The following is a 21,022-nucleotide window of genomic DNA, read 5'->3' as shown; positions in this document are numbered from 1 at the left end:
TTGAAGAATCTCCATACTGTTTTTCACAGTAGCTGCACCAGTCTGCATTCCCACCAGCAGTGCAGGAGGGTTCCCCTTTCTCCACATCCTCACAGCACCTATCCTGTGTTGTTTTGTTAATGAGCGCCATTCTGACTGATGTGAGGTGGTATCTCATTGTGGTTTTAATTTGCATTTCTCTAATGATTAGTGATGTTGAACTTTTTAAAATTTGTCTATTGGCCATCTGTAGGTCCTCTTTGGAGAAGAGTCTATTTATTTCTTGTGCTCATATTTTTTGTTATTATATTTTCTTGGTAAAACTAATTTTTTTACATTTTTTATTATTAATTTTAATGCAGTGACATTGATAAATCGGGGTACATATGTTCAGAGAAAACATCTCCAGATTATTTTGACATTTGATTATATTGCATACCCCCAACCCAAAGTCAAATTGTCTTCCGTCACCTTCTATGTGTATTTTTTTGTGCTCCTCCCCTTCCACCACCCCCTCTCACTCCTTCTTTGCCCCCTCTCACTCCACAACCCCCTGTTAACATCACATTCTTTTTCATGTCTCTGAGTTTCATTTTTATGTCCCATCTATGTATGGATTCATATAGTTCTTAGTTTTTTCTGACTTAGTTATTTCACTCTGAATAATGTTATCAAGGTACATCCATGTTTTGGAAATGATCCGATGTCATAATTTCTTATGACTGAGTAGTATTCCATAGTATATATGTACCACTGCTTTTTAATCCACTCGTCCACTGACGGACACTTGGGCTGTTTCCAGATCATTGCTATGGTGAACAATGCTGCCATAAACATGGGGGTGCATTTCTCCTTTTTGAACAGTTATATGGTGTTCTTAGGGTGTATTCCTAAAAGTGGGATAGCTGGGTCAAAAGGAAGTTCAATTTTTAATTTTTGAAGAATCTTCATACTGTTTTCCACAGTGGCTACACCAGTCTGCATTTCCACCAGCAGTGCAGAAGCCAGCACAATTCTCCACATCCTAGCCAGCACTTTTTCTGTGTTATTTTGTTGATGAGCGCCATTCTGGCTGGTGTGAGGTGATATCTCATTGTGGTTTTAATTTGCATTTCTCTAATGATTAGTGACGTTGAGCATTTTTTCATATGCCTATGGGCCACCTGTATGTCCTCTTTGGAGAAGTGTCTATTCATTTCTTTTGCCTATTTTTTGATTGGATTGTTTGTCTTCCTGGTGTTGAGATTTACAAGTTCTTTATAAATTTTGGTTATTAACCCCTTATCAGATGATTGTCAAATATGTTCTTCCATTGTGTAGTTTGTCTTTTTATTCTGTTCTTATTGTCTTTAGCTATGCAAAAGCATTTTAGTTTGATATAGTCCCATTTGTTTATCATGTCTTTTATTTCACTTCCCCGTGGAGATAAATCAGCAAATATATTACTGCGAGAGATGTCAGAGAGCTTACTGCCTATGTTCTCTTCTAAGATGCTTATGGTTTTATGGCTTACATTTAAGTCTTTTATTCATTTTGAGTTTTTTTGTGAATGGTGTAAGTTAGTGGTCTAGTTTCATTTTTTTTTCAGGTATTTGTCCAATTTTCCCAACAACATTTATTAAAGAGGCTGTCTTTACTCCATTGTAGGAGTCAAATATTACCTCCTTTGTCAAATATTAGTTTTCCATAAAAGTGTGGGTTTATTTATGGGTTCTCAGTTCTGTTCCATTGATCTATATGCCTGTTTTTATGCCAGTACCAGGCTGTTTTGAGTACAATGGCCTTGTAGTATAACTTGAATCAGGAAGTGTGATACCTCCCACTTTATTTTTCTTTTTTAAATTGCTGAGGCAATTCGTGTTCTTTTTTGGTTCAATATAAATTTGTGGAATATGTGATCTGTATATTTAAAGGATGTCATTTGTATTTTAATTGGTATTGCATTGAATTTATAAATTGCTTTGGGTAATATAGACATTTTAATGATGTTTATTCTTCCTAACCATGAGCACGGTATATGTTTCTTTTGTTTGTGTTTTCCTTGATTTCTTTTATCAATGTTTTATAATTTTCTGAGAACAAGTCTTTAGTCTCCTTGCTTAAATGTACTCCTAGGTACTTTATTTTTTTGTTGTAATAGTGAAGGAGATTGTTTCCTTAATTTCTCTTTCTGACTGTTCATTGTTGGTGTATAAAAATGCCTCTGATTTCTGAGTATTAAGTTTATATCCTGCCATTTTGCTGAATTCATTTATCAAGTCCAATAGTTTTTTGACTGAGACTTTAGGGTTTTCTATATACAGTATCATATCATTTGCAAAAAATGATAGTTTTACTTCTTCTTTTCCAACCTGAATGCCTTTTATTTCTTCTTCTTGTCTGATTGCTGTGGCTAGGACTTCCAGGACTATGTTGAATAAGAGTGGTGAAAAGGGGCACTTCTGCCTTGTTCCTCATCTTAAGGGGATTGCTTTAATTTTTGCCTATTGATGTTGGCTGTGAGTTTGTCATAGATGGCTTTTATGATGTTGAGGTATGTCCCTGTATTCCCACTTTGCTGAGAGTTTTGATCATGTATAGGTGCTGGATTTTATCAAATGCTTTTACTGCATCTATTGAAATTATCATGTGTTTTTTCTCCTTCTTTTTGTTTATGTGATGAATCACATTGATTGATTTGCGAATGTACCAGCCTTGCCTCCCCAGAATAAATCCCACTTAATCATGGTTTATGACAGCAGTTCTCAACCTGTGAGCCACGACCCCAGCAGGGGTCGAACTACCAAAACACAGGGGTCGCCTAAAGCCATCGGAAAATACATATTTTATTTAAAAATGTATTGTATAATAAATATATATTTTCCGATGGCTTTAGGTGACCCCTGTGTTTTGGTCGCATCCCACAGGTTGAGAACCACTGGTTTATGATTTTTTCCCTATATTATTGGATCAGATTTGCTTATATTTTGTTGAAGATTTTAGCATCTATATTCATCAGGGATATTGGTCTATTATTTTCTTTCTTTGTGTTGTCTTTGCCTGGTTTTAGAATCATAATTATGCTCACCTCAAAAAGAGCTTGGAAGTCTTCCTTCTTTTTGAATTTTTTGAAATAGCTTGAGAAAGAAAGGAGTTAGTTCTTCTTTGATTATTTGGTAGAGTTCACTTGTGAAGGCATCAGGCCCAGGACATTTCTTTGTTGGAAGTTTTTTGATAACTGTTTAGATCTCTTTTGGTATAATTAGTCTGCTTAGGTTTTTTGAATCTTCCAGATTGATTTTTGGAAGATTGTATGTTTCAAGGAATATGTCCATTTCATCTGCGTTGTCTAGTTTTTTGGTATACAGTTCTTCATAGTATTTTCTTACAATATTTTGTATTTCTGTTGTGACAGTTGTTATTTCTCCACTCTCATTTTTAATTATATTTATTTGAGTCCTCTCTTTTTTTTTCTTGGTGAGTCTAGTTAAAGGTTCCTTGATCTTGTTTACCTTTTCAAAGAACCAGTTCCTAGTTTCATTAATCCTCTGTATTGTTTCTTTAGCATCTATGTCATTAATTTCTGCTCTGATCTTTATTATTTTCTTCCTTCTAATACATTTGGGCTTTACTTGCTGTTTTTTTTTTTCTATTTCTTTTAGATGAATGGTCAGGTTGTTTATTTGAGTGTTTTCTAGATTCTTAAAGGGTGCCTGTAGTGCTATGAACTTCCCTCTCAGTACTGCTTTTGCTGTGTCCCATAAATTTTGAGTTGTTGTATGCTCATTATTATTCGTTTGTAGGAATTTTTTTATTTCTTCTTTGATCTAATTCTTAATCCATTTGTTATTTAACAACCTGCTATTTAGTTTCCATATGTTTGAGAATTTTTGAATTTTTCTGTTTGGTTGATTTCTAGTTTCATGGCATTGTAATCAGAGAAAGTGCTTGATATGATTCAATCTTTTTAAATTTGTTGAGACCTCTTTTGTGCCCTAACATGTGGTCTATCCTAGAGAATGTACCATGAGCACTTGAAAAGAATGTATATTCTGCTGCTTTAGGGTGAAAGGTTCTGAAGATACATATTAAATCGAGTTGATCTAGTGTGTCCTTTAAGTCTGGTGTTTCTTGGTTAATTTTCTTTCTTGGAGATATATATAGTGATGTTAGTTGAGTATTAAAATCCCCTACTATTATAGTATTGCTGTTGATCTCACCTTTTATATGCATCAAAGCCTGCTTTATATATGTAGGTGCTCCTATATTAGGTTCGTAGATATTTATAATAGTTATATCTTCCTGTTGGATTGCTCTCTTTATTATTACATAGTGGCCTTCTTTATCTCTTGCTATAGTCTTTGTTTTAAAGTCCATTTTGTCTGATATAAGTATTGCTAACCCAGATTTTTTTTTCATTTTCATTTGCATGAAATAGTTTTTTTTCCATCCTTTTACCTTTAGTCTATGTGCATCTTTTGTTTTAAGGTGTGTCTCTTGTAGAAAGCATATGTAAGGGTACTGTTTTCTTATCCATGCATCTACCCTGTGTCTTTTGATTGTAATTATTTAATCCATTTATATTTAAGGTTATTATTGATATGTAGTTGTTTATTGACATTTTATTCTTTAAAGCTGTATTTCTCTTTTGCTATATACTTTTTCCACTTTGATCTGTTTACAACAGGCCCCTTAACATTTCCTACAGCAGTAGTTTGGTTGTAATAAATTCCTTGAGTTTTTTTTTGTCTGGTAAGCTTTTTATTTCTCCTTCAATTTTAAATGATAGCCTTGTTGGATAAAGTAGTCTTGGTTTTAGGTTATTGTTCTAAATTACCTTGACTATTTCTTTCCATTCCCTTCGGGCCTCAAGTGTTTCTGTTGAGAAGTCTGATGTTATCCTTATGGTGGCTCCTTTGTAGGTGATAGCCTTTTTTCCTCTAGCAGCTTTTAATGTTTTCTCTTTATCACTTAGCTTTGGTATTTTAATTATGATGTGTCTTGGTGTAGGTTTCTTTTGGTTTTTCTTTAATGGAGTTCTCTGTGCTTCTTGAACTTCTAGAGTTTCTCCTGCATTAATTTAGGGAAGTTTTCAGCTATGATATGATTGAATAATTTCTTTATCCCTTGTTCTTTTTCTTCTTCTTCAGGAACCCCACATGATGAGGATGTTATTTCTCTTCATGTTGTCACAAAGCTTTTTCAGAGTTTCCTCAGACTTTTTGAATCTCTTTTCTTTTTTCTTCTCTGTTTTTATGCCTTCAGTCCATTTGTCCTCCAAGTCACTGATTTAATCCTCAGCTCCATCCATCATGTTTTTAATTCCTTCCATTGTGGTCTTCATTTCTGATATTGTATTTGTCATCTCCAACTGATTCTTTTTTAATATTTCAATATTTTTTTTATACTTGCTATTTCTTTATTTAGGTGTTCATATTGACCATCCATTGTTGTCCTAAGATTCCTAAGCATCCTTAAAATCATTGTTTTGAACTTTGCCTCCTGAAGTTTCGTTACTTACATATCACTCAGTTCATTTCCTGGAGGTTTCTCTTGTGGTTTCATTTGGATTGCACTTCTCTGTCTTCTCATTATGTCTGTGTGTTTGAGTGTTCTGTTTGTAGAGCTGGTTGAGTTTAGGCCTGGTGTTGTCTGCCTCCAGTTTTCAATTGTGGTATTTCTAGGTCTTCTTGGGTTGGCTTCAGCTATTATTTGTAATCCTCTTTGGATTTAGGCCACTTTGAAGTCTTGATTTGTTTGTTTTCTTAACAGGTGATAGTCGTTTTAACTGATCTCAGCAGGGGGCTTATTTGAAACTGTTTCCAGAAATGGGGTGGGTATAACCTGAGATTCGGAAGGCCTCTTCTTCTAGTTTCTCTCTCTGGGGGCAGGGTGTTTCCTCAGCTTCAGTATGGGGAGGTGTATCTCAGATATCCATGGAGAGCTGAGTTACTGCCCTTCCTTCCCACTTCTTGTTTTCAGCTGTGTCTTGTGCTGATTGGAGCTGGAGAGATGTCTGAAGACCTCTGACCTGGAAGCACTTTAGTCTTTTGTTTTGTGGAATGATCAGCCCCTCCCCCAGCTATGGCCACATCCAGCACTGAATGAGTCTGCTTCCAGGTCATCCCCTGCATTCTTCTGCCCCTCACCGTCTGTCTCTCTCTCCCATTTTTTTTTTTGGTAGAGAAGCGGGCCCTTTCAACACACCTCATTCCCTGGTCGCCAAGCAAGTGGCTGTGAGCAGTATTTTCTGTTCTATTTTTTGGAATGAGAGCCCTTCTGGGCTTTCGGCTTCACCCCCCACCTTTTCTTGTAAGCAGGAGAGATTCCAGTGCTCCCTACCAATTTTATTGTGGCTTCTTCTTTGCTCCTTTGTTTTTGAGAGCTGTTTTTGTAGTCCAGAGTTGGTTTTTCATGCTGATTGTTTCTAAATTAGGTTGTAATTCAGTTCAGTTGTGTGAGCTGGGAGTTTGTGTGTCTGCCTACTCCGCTGCCATCTTCAGGTCTTCTTTTGTGCCCATTTTTTGATTGGATTGTTTGTCTTCCTGGTGTTGAGATCTTATCAAATGCTTTTTCTGCATCTATTGAAATTATGATGTGGTTTTTCTCCTTCCTTTTGTTTATGTGGTGAATCACATTAATTGAGTTATGAATGTTGTACCATCCTTGCCTTCCCAGAATAAATGCCACTTGATCATGATGTATGATTTTCTTCATGTATTGCTGGATCCAGTTTGCTAATATTTTGTTGAGGATTTTAGCATCTATATTCATCAGGGATATTGGCCTATAATTTTCTTTCATTGTGTTGTCTTTGCCTGGTTTGAAATCAGAATTATACTCACCTCATAAAAGGAGCTTGGAAGTTTTCCTTTCTCTTAAATTTTTTGAAATAGCTTGAGAATGATAGGAGTTAGTTCTTCTTTGAATATTTGGTAGAATTCACCAGTGGAGCCATCGGGCCCAGGGGTTTTGTTTTTTGGGAGCATTTTAATAACTGTTTTGACCTCTTTTGTTGTAATTGGTCTGTTTAGGTTTTCTGATTCTTCCAGATTGATTTTTGGAAGAATATATGTTTCAAGGAATATGTCCATTTCACAAAGGTTGTTTAATCTTTTTTGGCATAGAGTTCTTCATAGTATTTTCTTACAATATTTTGTATTTCTGTTGTGTCAGTTGTTATTTCTCCACTCTCATTTCTAATTTTATTTATTTGTGTCCTCTCTTTTCTTTTCTTAATTAGTCTTGTTAAAGGTTTGTCAATCTTGTTTACCCTATCAAAGAACCAGGTCTTGGTTTCATTGATCCTCCATATTGTTTCTTTAGCTTCTATGTCATTTATTTCCACTCTGATATCTATTATTTCCTTCCTTCTACTACCTCTGTGCCTTACCTGCTGTTCTTTTTCTAGTTCTCTTAGATGAAGGGTTAAGTTGTTTATTTAAGCTTTTTCAAGCTTCTTAAGGAATGCCTGTAGTGCTATGAACTTCCTTCTTAGGACTGATTTTGCTGTGTCCCATAAATTTTGAATTGTTGTTTGCTCATTATCATTTGTTTCTAAGAATTTATTTATTTATTTATTTCTGTATTTTTATGAAGCCAGAAACGGGGAGAGACAGTCAGACAGACACCCGCATGTGCCCGACTGGGATCCACCTGGCACGCCCACCAGGGGATGATGCTCTGCCCCTCCGGGGCATCGCTCTGTTGTGACCAGAGCCACTCTAGCACATGGGGCATAGGCCAAGGAGCCATCCCCAGCACCTGGGCCATCTTTGCTCCAGTGGAGCCTCAGCTGCAGGAGGGGAAGAGATAGACAGAGAGGAAGGAGAGGGGGAGGGTGGAGAAGCAGATGGGCGCTTCTCCTGTGTGCCCTGCCTGGGAATCAAACCCGGGACTTCTGCACGCCAGGCTGACGCTCTACCACTGAGCCAACTGGCCAGGGCCTTTATTTCTTTTTTGATTTCATTCTTAACCCATTTTTTATTTAATAACATGCATTTGTTTCCATGTGTTTGAGTATTTTTAGTTTTTCTGTTGTAGTTGATTTCTAGTTTCATGTCATTGTGATCTGATAAAATGCTTAATATGATTTCAATCTTCTTAATTTTGTTGAGATTGCTTTTGTGTCCTAACATGTGGTTTATCCTAGAGAATGTACCATAAGCAATTGAAAATAATGTATATTCTGCTGCCTTAGGGTGAAAGGTTCTAAAGATATCTATTAAATCGTGTTAATCTAGTTGTCCTTTAAATCTGCTGTTTCTTTGTTTATTTTCTTTTTTGAAGATCTATCTAGTGATGTTAGTGGGGTATTGAAATCTTTTACTATTATATTATTCTGTTGATCTTGTCTTTATATCCATCAAAGTCTGCTTTATATATTTAGGTGCCTCTATATTAGGTGCAAAGATATTTATGATGGTTATGTCTTCCTATTAATTTGCTCACTTTATCATTATGTAGTGACCTTCTTTATCTCTTACTATAGTCTTTGTTTTAAAGTCCATTTTGTCTGATATAAGTATTGCTACCCCAGCTTTCTTTTCATTTTTATTTGCATAAAATATTTTATTCCATTCCTTTACCTTCAGTATATGTGCATCTTTTATTTTAAGGTGTGTCTCTTGTAGAGAGCATATGTATGGGTCGTGTTCTTTTATCCAAGCAGCTACCCTATGTCTTTTGAGTGGATCATTTAATCCATTTACATTTAAGGTTATTATTGATATGTAATTGTTTATTGCCATTTTATTCTTTAAAGCTGTATTTCTTTTTTGCTATATTTTTTTCTCACTTTGATCTGTTTACAACAGGCCCCTTAATATTTCTTGCAGCATTGGTTTGGTTGTAATGAATTCCTTGAGATTTTTTTTGTCTGGGAAACTTTTTATTTCTCCTTCAATTTTAAATGATAGCCTTGCTGGATAAAGTAGTCTTGGTTGTAGGCTCTTGTTATGCATTACTTTGACTATTTTTTGCCATTTTCTTCTGACCTCAAGTGTTTTTGTTGAGAAGTCATTTTTATGGGGGCTCCTATGTAGGTGATAGCCTTTTTTCTCTAGCAGCTTTTAATATTTTTCTTTATCACTTAACTTTGGTATTTTAATTATGATATATCTTGGTGTAGGTCTCTTTGGGTTTCTCTTTAATGGAGATCTCTGTGCTTCTTGAACTTATGAAACCATTCCTTGCATCAAACCATTCCTTTGCATAGTTTTCAGCTATGATACAATTGAACAAAGTCTCTATCCCTTGTTCTCTCTCTTCTTCTTCAGGAACTCCTGTGATGTAGATGTTATTTCTCTTCATGTTGTCACAGATCTCTCTGAGTTTCCTCAGCCTTTTTAAATCTCTTCTTTTTTTTTTTCTGCTCTGTTTCCATGTCTTTGTTCATCTTGTCCTCCAACTCACTGATTTGATCTTCAGCTTCATCCATTCTGCTTTTAACTCCTTCTATTGTGGTCTTCATTTCTGATTTTTTTTTTAATATTTCAATATCCTTTTTTATACTTGCTACCTCTTTATTTAGGTGTTCTTAATGACCATCCATTGTTGTTCTAAGATCCCTAAGCATCTTGTCAATCATTATTCTAAACTCTGCATCTGGCAGTTTGGTTATTTCCACACCACTCAGTTCCTTTTCTGGAGATTTCTCTTGTGGTTTCATTTGGATTGTACTTCTCTGTCTTCTCATTATGTCTGTGTGTTTGGGTGTGTTGTTTGTAGGGCTGATTGAGTCTAGTTTTGATGTTGTCTACCTCCAATTTTCAGTTGTGTTATTTCTAGGTCTTCTTGAGTTGGCATCAGCTTTTTTTTGTAATCTACTGTCAGGTTTGGCTTATCTAGTAGAGTGGCTCTGAAGTCTTTATTTGTTTGTTTTCTTCTCAGTTATCTCCATGGTAGTCTTGTTTAAGCAGGAGGCTTATTTGTAACTGTATCCAGGAATGTTGTGGGTGTAACCTGAGACTCTGAAAGCCTGATTTGCCAGTTACTCTGTGTGGAGGTAGGGTGTTTTCTCTACTTCATTAGGGGGAGGTGTATCTCAGATCTCTATGGAAACCTGGGTTACTGCCCCTCCTCCCTACTTCTTGTTTTCAGCTGTGTCTTTTTGCACTGACTGGAGCTGGAGAGATATCTTGACATTTGTGACCAGAACCACTTGTCTTGTGTTATGTGGAAGGATCAACCCCTGCCCCAGCTATGGCCACCTCCAGTACTGGATGAATCAGCTTCTCAGGTCATCCCATGCATTCCTCTGCCAATCATTGTCTGTCTCTTTCTCCCCCTTTTCTTTTGAAAGATAAGCCAGCCCTTTCAACACACCTCATTCCCAGGTCCCCAGGCATGTGGCTCTGAGCAATATTTACTACTCTTTTCCTTGGAAATATAGCCCTTCTGGGCTCTCAGCCTCACACCCCCTTTTGTTCCTATAAGCTGGGGAGATTCACCACTCCTTGGCGTTTCCTACCAGGCTCAGTGTAGCTTCTTCTTTGCTCCTTTGTTTTTGAGAGCTGTTCTTGTAGCCCAGAGTTAGTTTTTTATGCTGATTGTTCCTAAATTAATTTGTAATCCAGTTTGGTGGTGTGAGCTGGGAGTCTGTGCATCTGCCTACTCCACTGCCATATTCAGGTCTCTTTATTATTTCACATTTGATTAGCCACATTGCACAGCAGATTCCAAAACAACTCTTAAGTCAAACAAAAACTTCTGAAGCCACATGGTCCAGTTTCTAGACTTTATATTATTGATGACAGTATCATCTTTTTTGGATTCAACTGGCAAATTCTAATATTGACTATAATTAACACTCTATGTATTCCATGACTGCACTCAATCAATGAATATTGGTAAAGAAAATCATAGTTATGATCTAACTCTGAATTTATGGCTACCTCTCTCATATTTCTCTCTTTCAGCTTTACTGCACAATCCTGCCACACATACTTAGATATTTACCTATGAGATGACTATTTTTCATCATTTTTCTCCTCGAGTCTTTCCCATATTTTTTTATCCTCAGCCAAAGACTGAAAAGTAAATTTAATGTGGTGACATTGATCAATAGGAGTACATAAGTTTCAGATAAACATTTCTATAGCATTTGAACTGTTGATTATGTTGTGTTTCCATCACCCTAAGGCAAATCATTTTCTGTCACTGTATATTTGTCCCTCCTTCTACTCCTCATCCATGTCCTTCTACCCCTGGTAACAACTTCACTTTTATCTATGTCCATGAGTTTCAGTTTTATATCTCACCTATGTGTGAAATCATAAAGTTCTTAGCTTTTTCTGATTTATTTATTCACTTATTATAATGTTCTCAAGGTTAATCCATATTTTGTAATCATCATCTCTTGTGGCTGAGCAGTATTTCATTGTATGTATGTACCACATCTTCTTTATCCAAACCTCTATTGAGGGACACTTTGGTTGTTTTCATGTCTTGGCCACTGTGAATATGCTGTGATAAACATGGGTGTGCATTTGTCTTTTCATACCAATGTTTTTGAGTTTTTGGGGTATATACCCAGTAGAGTGATTGCTGGGTCATATGGTAATTTTATTGTTAATTTTTTGAAGAATCACCATACTATCTTCCATACTGGCTGTACAAGTTTACATTCCCAACAGCAACAAATGAGTGTTCCCTTCTCTACACAGTCTCTCTAACACTTATTATTACCTGTCTTGTTGATAACATTCAATCTAACAGGATTGAGGTGTTATCTTATTGTAGTTTTTTTAGTGTGTTTTTCTGAAGTTGGAAATGAGGAGACAGCCAGAAAGACTCCTGCATGTGCCTGGCCAGGGTTCACCCAGCACACCCACTTGGGGGGGCGATGTTCCGTCCATATGGGGCATTGCTCTGTTGTGACCAGAGCCACTCTAGCACCTGAGGCAGAGGCCACAGAGCCATCCTCAGTGTCCAGGCCATCTCCGCTCCAATGGAGCCTCGGCTGCAGGAGGGGAAGAGAGAGACAGAGAGGAAGGAGAGGAGGAGGGGTGGAGAAGCAGATGGGTGCTTCTCCTGTGTGCCCCAGCTGGAAATCAAACCTGGGACTCTTGCACACCAGGCCGACGCTCTACCACTGAGCCAACCAGTCAGGACCCTTATTGTAGTTTTGATTAGCATTTTTTGAATAGCTAGTGAAGATGAGCATCTTTTCATATATCTGTTGGCTATTTGTATGTCTTCTTGGGAGAAGTATCTGTTCAGGTCCTCTCTCTATTGTTTAATTCAATTGTTTGCTTGTTTGTTGCTGAGCTTTGTGATTTCTTTATATATTTTGGATATTAACTACTTATCAGAGCCATTGTTTGTGAATATCATTTTACATTTGGTTGGCTGCCTCTTTGTTTTGTTGCTGTTTTTTTTTCCTGTGCAAGAATTTTTAGTTTGATTTCAGTCCCATTCATTGATTTTTGCCTTTACTCCCTTTGTCTTTTTGAAAACTTTATTTTTTATTTCACTTAAAATTGATGCAATCAGAAAAGCTACTACATCTTTTCTTTACCATATCTCTCAAACTATGTGTATCCATATGTAGTTCATTTCATTCTCTACTGTCACAGTGGATGAATTGTCCCTTTCCACACTTTGCCTACTTAATGGCATTGGTCTTGCACTTTATCTCTTCTATCACTTATAGGATCTGTCAGTGGAGAAACATACAATAATATCTTTCACCTTAAACAAACCCAGCAACTTTCCTTGAATTCCCAGGATGTCCTTCCCCATCTTTCATCCGATTTCTTCATATTACTATATTACAAACCTCTTCTAAAGAGTTTTAAGTGGGGTCTGCTGGAGTGTCATCTGTGGCTCATAGACAAAGAGATTTTATAACACTCTCAGTACTCAGGAGTATGGGTGGTCAGGATAGGTGAAAGGAACTTAACTTCTGAGTCATTCATTAATAGGAATACCCTTTTTTGTATGTTTTCCTGAGCCTTTCATATGTAAAACCTTCAAATGGAATTTTTCCCAATAGCTTGATAATTCACATGGCAATTTCTTGGTTTATTTCTTTTTTCTTTTTTCAGAGGAAAGAAAAAGAGAGAGAGGTAGACAGGAAGGAAGAGAGAGATGAGAACCATAAACTTGTAATTGTATCACTTTAGTTTTTCGTTGGTTGCTTCTCATATGTTCCTGTACCAGGGAGGCTCTAGCCAAGCTTAAGCCAGCAATCTTGGGTTCAAGCCAGTGACCATGGTATCATGTTGATGATCAAGGTGGCAACCCCAAATTCAAGCTGGTAAGCCTGCACTCAAACTGGTGACCTAGGGGTTTCAGACCTGAGACTTCAGTGTCTTAGGTCAAGGCACTATCCACTGCACCACCACATGGTCAGGCTCACATTGTGATTTCTTTTAAATATTTTCCCCCATGGAATAGCTTCTAATTCAAGAGATTGAAGAAAACAATTATTCTGATAATTAAATATAATCATGCATCCTTTCTGCAGTTGGCCGCATTCAACCAATGGGTGGAGCAGGGAGCTTTCCTATGTTATTTCTGGTAGGGACTTGAAACAGTATGTTTAATGGCATAGCAGACTCAGGTGGTAAATTACAAGTTTGAAGAGATGCAGCATTTTGCTATCATTTCTTAGAAAATGTCACAGTACTCTTAAATCATGGCAAATTAAGTGACCTTGGGAATTTTATAGTATTTAAACCTATGTTAAGGATTTTGTATTAAGACAACATATAAATAATAAACATCTGTCTGTTGTATTTTTTTTGTGTGTGACTTTGACTTTTTTTCCACATTAAAGCATTCAGTAAAGTTTTCTTTTCAGTGTAGCCCTAACTCTAAATCTGGCCTTAAACCTAAACATAACTCAAAACCTGTTATGAGTTTATAAAATCTGTATTTTCTGAGTTTGCTCACTTTTATTGTTCAAAATGGTGTTGGGCAATGCCAGCCATGTGTCTGTGATATTGCTAATTATCTTTCTGCTTGGGAAAGGCCATTTTTCTGCTCCGTGATGTGATGGCGAACCTTTTTATAAAAACCACCCACTTTTGCAGTGCTGGTCAACTTGGTCCCTCCTGTTCACTAGTGGGCATTCCAACTTTCATGGTGAGAGGTAGTGGAACAACCGAACGGCACCGTGATTGGCCCACCATGAAAGCTGGACCACCCACTAGTGGGCAGGAAGAACCAGGTTGACCAGCACTACAAAAGTGGCTAGTTTTTCTAAAAAGGTTCGCCATCACGGCTAACGCTAATGTTTGCTGGAGGAGGGGTTTTGCACCAAAAAGTTTTGAAAATAGCAGAGAAGGAGAAGGAGAAAGGAACCCAGTTTTTGCAGAGAAGGAAGCCAAGATGGCAAGGTGCTATAGCAGAAGCCAGTTTTTTCAGAGGTGAAGGGAGAAGGTGTGCAGATGGGGAACCAGAGGTGACTGAGACAGGTGGGTAACACTGACAGATTCTAGGTAACACTGGAGAAAATTCTCCTGGTTGTGGAATAGAAGAATGTGTAAGTGGCTTTGGGAGTCCTAAGTGAAAAGGAAGTACTTTTCCCTGTGTGTGTTTGCTAGCCTGCTGATGGTAGGCTAGAATAAAGAAATGGCCCACCAGTTTTTGTCTCCATTGTTTCTTTACTGTCTGTCTGAATCTAATGGGAACCTGCATGTGAATGGATATGATGGTGGTGGCCCCTGGCCTTACAAAACTTAACCCTAATATTAAATCTAAATGTTACCCTAGCTCTTGCTCAAACTCTTTCATCAAACTTAATTTATTTAAACACACACCCTAAACTCAATGCAAACTCTAAAGCTAAACCAAATCCCAACTCAAACCTTAACACCAAACCTAGTCAAAATATCCTAACCAAAACTACCCTAAATTAACCTTAACCTCCTATCCCTTAACCAAATGTTACTCTAATCCTAATTTTAAAGCAAACCCTAACTTTGAAGTTAACACTAATTCTTAACCTAAGCATAAACTGTACACTAATTCTAACCTTAAAGCATCCATAAACCAAACACTGAACCCAAACCTACCAGTAATTTAAACCCAGATAATGAACTTAAAACTAACACTCACTCTAACTCTAACACTAATCATAAACTCAATCTTAACCCCAATTCTAACCCTAATTCTAATCCTAACCATCACAAAAAACTTAACTCATAATTAAAATCTAACACTAACCCTAAATCTAAACCTAAGCCTAGCCCTTATACCAGAGGTAGTCAACCTTTTTTATACCTACCACCCATTTTTGTATCTCTGGTAGTAGTAAAATTTTCTAACTGCCCACAGTAAGGGTGATTTATAAAGTAGGGAAGTAACTTTACTTTATAAAATTTATAAAGCAGAGTTACAGCAAGTTAAAGCATATAATAATAATTACCAAGTACTTTATGTCAGATTTTTTCTAAGTTTGGCATAATAAATCTTTATAAAACAACTTACTATAGTTAAATATATCTTTTTATTTATACTTTGGTTGTTCCACTACCACCCACCATGAAAGCTGGAACACCCACTAGTGGGCAGTAGGGACCAAGTTGACTACCACTGCCTTATACTAAAACCAAACCTAACCCTAATTTAAAACCATATCCTAAGCTCAACTCCAACTCAAATCCTAATACTAACACTAATCATAAACTCAGTGCTAACCTCAGCCTTCCCTTAAACCCTCTCATCCTAACCCTAACCTAACTTTACCTCAAAAAATAGCCCTAAGCTTAACCTTAATCCTGAACTGAACTTTAACCCTCACCCTAACCCTAACCCTATCCCAACTCTAACTCTAACACACCCAAACTACAGTCTGAAAATACAGCTTAAACAAGTATATGATGGTATTGCCTATTTAATTTAATTGATGCATTGGTTAATAACTAATAATATTATTCTGGCTTCCATTGAACATATACTGTGTAAGTGATATACCTATACACGTATACATTTATATATACATATATACATATATTTTTATTTTATTTTTTTATTATTTAATTTGTTTTTTTATTATGTGAGAGATAGGGAGGCAGAGACAGACTCCCGCATGTGCCTCTACCAGGATCCACCCAGCAAGCCCACTAGGGGGCAGTGCTCTGTCCACCTAGGGCTGTTGCTTTGTTGCAACCAGAGCCATTTTTTTTTTTTTTAGTGTCATAGGCAGAGGCCATGGAGTCATACTCAGGTCCCGAGGCCAACTTTTTTACTTGAACCAATCAAGCCATGGCTTTGGGAGGGGAAGAGACAGAGAGAGAGAGAGATAAAGAGAGAGACAGGGAGGGAGAGGGAGAGGGAGAGAGAGAGAGAAGGGGGAGGAGTGGAGAAGCAGAAGATTGCTTCTCCTGTGTGAACTGACTGAAAATTGAATGTGGGACTTCCACATGCTGGCTAATGTTCTATTGCTGAGCCAACCAGGCAGGGCCTGTTTTTTCTCCTTTTATTTTGCTGAAAGGGACGCCTGGAGTGACTGAGAAACTTTCTTATGAACATAGTTAGAAAGTCAAAGAATCTGAATTGGAATGATGGTTTTAAAATTTCAAAGTTATTTCCTTTTTTTTTTTTTTATATCCAAACTAGTAAGTGTTTTTGATGCTTGATATATTGTGGATATCTTTTAGTTTCTTTGGCAGATGGTAGACTTCTTCTGATCTGTTTCCATGATTTCTTTGACAAGTGACCTATTTGTTATAGAAGATACTAAACTTAACAAGTGCCTTTGCTAGAGAAATGTATTTGAGCCCTGGCCAGTTGGCTCAGTGGTAGAGCATTGGCCTGGGATGTCTCAGGTTTAGTTCCCCATCAGGGCTCAGAGAAGAAGTGACCATCTGCTTCTCCACCCCTCCCCTATCCTTCCCCCTACCTCTTCTCCTCCAGCAGCCATTGCTCCATTGGTTGGAGCACATGGGCCCCAGGCACTGAGGATGGCTCCATGGAGCCTCTGCCTCAGGTGCTAAAAATAGCTCAATTGCCAGCATGTGAAATAGCTCAGAGCATTGGCCCAAGATCACAGTTGCCAGGTGGATACCTAGTGGGGCACATGCCGGAGTCTGTCTCTCTGTCTCCCCTCCTCTCACTTGAAAAAGAAGGGGGAATAAAAGGAAAAGTATTTGAATTTTTAGCTACAGGAGACATATAGGTTTTCCTTTAAAATGTTTTTCATTTATACTTTCACAGGGCTCTTGATAAATCAAAAAAACAACAATCTTGAGCCCCCAGTGGATTTTTAGTTTCTAAAGGCACTCATCTGAGGAAGTCCTGGGTCCTTGATTTCTAGAAACTAAGACTATATAGCAGGCATAGATAGGAAAGTTTGAGCTTTGGAGTCAGGTGGACCTAGGCTTGTAACTTAAATCTGCCACTTACTGGTTGTGAAATCTTGGACAAGACTTTTACTATCTCTAAGGTTAGCTACTTCTTATCCAAGAAGTTAATAATAGTCATTTTTATGTTTAATTAAGGATTTAAATGAGATAATGTGTGCTAAGTGTTTTGTATAGTACCTGACTCTAGTAAATATTCAATTAAAGGTGACTACTATTGCCTGACCAGGTGATGGTGTAGTGGATGGAGCATTGGACTGGGACGCGGAGGGTCCAGGTTTGAAACCCTGAGGTCACCAGCTTGAGCGTGGGCTGATCTGGTTTGAGCAAAGCTCACCAGCTTGGGTCCAAGTTCGCTGGCTTGAGCAAGGGTTCACTCAATCTGCTGTAGACCCCTGGTTAAGGCACATATAAAAAAGCAATCAATGAACAATTAAGGTGCCGCAATGAAGAGTTGATGATTCTTATCTCTCTCCTTTCCTGTCCCTATCTGTCCCTCTCTCTGACTCTGTCTTTGTCACAAAAAAGATGACTACTATTATATTTCTGAAGTTGAAATAGTAATTATAATTTTGTCTAGTAGTTATGGAAAACTATGGAATAGACTTTACAAAAACCATCATGGCAGCTTAAGGGAAGAGTAAATAAAGATATAACATGCTGTGGTACTTTTCTGTTTTAAAAATATGTTCTCAGATCTTTTTCAACATTGTAGTATTGAGCCATTGCCCAAATGTAGAATTACTGAAAGGAATATATGAGGAGAATTATATGGCAACACCAGTCTATTGTCAAAGGGGATAGGGATTCTAGTTTATTGAAATGTTTAATTAGCTGAGGTTTAATATAAATTCATACTTAACAAATGAAACAACAAAAATGATTTTCAGAAGTAATCTCTGAGAAGCCTACAAGATGGTAACCTAGCTGTATAAAAAATACATAACCACACTCTTGATAGTCAAAAGTTGTGGAGATTTCTTTTTAAAAATTGGGGAAAATACAGAACATTTTAAATATCGGTTCTTATATCCTTAAGATTGTAATAAACTTTAATAATATTAACCTAGTAAAAAGTTCCTGGATAAATATTATTAGGAACAAAAGTGTGGGTGACAGCAAATACACTATAGGTTTCTGCAGACTTTTGGGTTACTCAGCACAGAGTTAGACTATTCACAAGTCTTTTTTTTTAATTAAGGCATGAATTGTCTGACTTTCTCCTGCTTTTTTTGTTCTGAAGGTTTTGGTGAGGTAGCTTTTATGTATTTCCTTTAAAGTTTATGTGTGCCTTCTCTTTATGAATGTGGGATTCTTGTTAAAACAGAAACAAAACTATCTGTAGTCCACATTACTTTCAAACCAATTGTTTGGGACTTTGTATAGTCCTAAGAATGTAGGTAATTGGGCAGTCCAAGCGGCAGATGAAATTAAGACAAATATGCCACCTACTGACATAATAGCTACCCCATGCTGCACTTCTCCTTAAAAAAGGTTTAAGCTTCTTTGATTTTAAATAACATCCGTAAATTTAAAATTAGGCAATATGATGTTCAAGGAGAGCTTATTGCACAAATAATAAACATATTTACAACTGTTGGAAAGCTACTGTGATTTTTAAAAAATCAGAATTTCCTCCAATTGACAAATTGTTCCTTTTAATGCATTTTACAAAGAGGTAAAATAGGAGGAGGCACAAGGAAAAGCAGTTATCTTAAGAAAAAAGTCTGGAATTTTTAAAGGATCTTATCAGCTTCTCTTACATTCTCTCTTTTCTCACTATTTAGACAGAATTCGTGGGATTGTATATTATTTATGTATCAAATTTGGCTAAAATTATCCAAAAGAATCAAATGTCATTATAAATATTGAGTTAAATATTATTCTTAATAATATTATATTAATAATAATCAATGAAATTATTAGAGATAACATTTATTAAATGATTATTATATGAAAGTTATTAAATATTTAAAATATATTATTTCAACTCTCACAGAAACCCTGTGAAATAGGTATAGCTATTGTCCTTTCTTCCAGATGAGGAAACTGAGGCATGGAGAAATTAGGTAACTCAGCTAGCATCTCCTAAAAGTGATATAGCTGGGATTCTAACTTAAACAGGGGGACTATGTAAGTTGCTGATGCAATGCTGCTTACTTAAATTGGCATATTTAGTTTCATTTTCTATCTTTAACCAACGTTTGAAGAAGAATTATGTGACATTTTCTTCTGCATACTTTTCCCTTTAGAGATTGCCAAGAGCAGTTGCAGAGGTGTAAGCAATTATGTTGTTTACTCATTACAGGAATCCTTAGTATGACTGAAAAGCAAATTTCCTTCAGGAAATCAGGGGGTATATCTTTTGAATAAATTATTTAATTACATAAGCTAAAATTGTATTAGAATCATAATTGAGTCAAGTTATAGTGAAACAGCTGCCCCTCATTCCATCTATTCAATATATAATGAGAACAATACTGTTTTTGAGCAATATAGGGCTTGGTATTGTTTTAGCTTTTGTGGAGCTCATAGTTTCTGGTATTCAAGCTGTATTTCTGTAAAGTTGGTAGGCTGGGGCAAGAGCTGGGGTATGGAGTACTGGAGGCATGAGGAGGCATATTCTGGGCATGGTGTGGGGGACAGCCATGGAGGAAATCCAGTAGGCTGATCTCCGAGTTTTCCAACCTCATTTCAACCAGAATAGGTAAACTTTTTGAGTTTTTTAAATATGGGTTCCACTGCTTTGAAATGATAATTTGTCCCTGACCATTTGATTTGTACTAGTGGCTAAGAAAGCAGGCATGGCACATGTCTGTGTGCTGGGGAAGGAGACACAAATTTTCTCAATGTCAACAGTCCTAGAACAGCTACCCAGGACCAGAGATAGGGTGCTAATGTAGCTGAGCGGGAGGCCTTGGCAGGAGGACTCTGGGGGCCTGACAGAGCTCCTCTGTGGTGGAGCACATACATACTTTACAGCTAAGAGTCTTGCCTGGTGGTCAAGGCTGTCTGGCTCACAGAAGTCACATAGGGTTGAACCTGGAAGCAGTTGAGTTTGGATGTATTTACTCATCCTGTTCTGTTCTTAGGGGTGTCCAGGGCCAACGTTGTTGAAATTTTTGGTAGGTGTGCTTAGTACTTATAAAATGACCTGATGGTTCCCTGCTCAGGTGCAAGTTAGCTTAATTCTGATAGGGGATAGGGTACAAGTTATTCTTATAATATAGTTCAGTATTGGGCAAGTCAAATAATGTAAGATGTTATGTTCCAAAGTGAGTCTGTATTGGAGATTTCAGCAAATTGTGCCCACATATACATGTGGCTGCGAAGTATGTTCTTCTCCTTAGTTTTGTTTCTGAAATTTAGAATAAGGAATACTGGTCAGACAGGAGATGTATGTGTAAATGCTGAGTGGGGCTAGTGAAATAAGAACATTAAAAATAAATCATTTGACTTAATTTTAACCTGGCAATGATTCTCTCACTCCTTCCCCCTTTCATTTTTCCTGAGAGTAAAAGCAGGTGTGAAATTCCCTAGCTCCTCCCCACTCTATATGGTCCATGGAGAAGGGGTGTTGACATTACCTGGTAGCTTGTTAGAAATAATAGATTCTAGTTTATGCTACTGAACCAGAATCTGTATTTTAACAAGATTGCTATGATTCATTGTTACATTAGGTTTTGAGAAGTTCTGCTCTAAGGTATATGTGAAATCCTTTTGGTCATTGTATTATAAATCCACTAGATGTC

Source organism: Saccopteryx bilineata, chromosome 4, assembly GCF_036850765.1.
Source record: "Saccopteryx bilineata isolate mSacBil1 chromosome 4, mSacBil1_pri_phased_curated, whole genome shotgun sequence".
NCBI classification, from domain to species: Eukaryota; Metazoa; Chordata; class Mammalia; order Chiroptera; family Emballonuridae; genus Saccopteryx; species Saccopteryx bilineata.
This window is presented reverse-complemented; position numbering follows the sequence as displayed.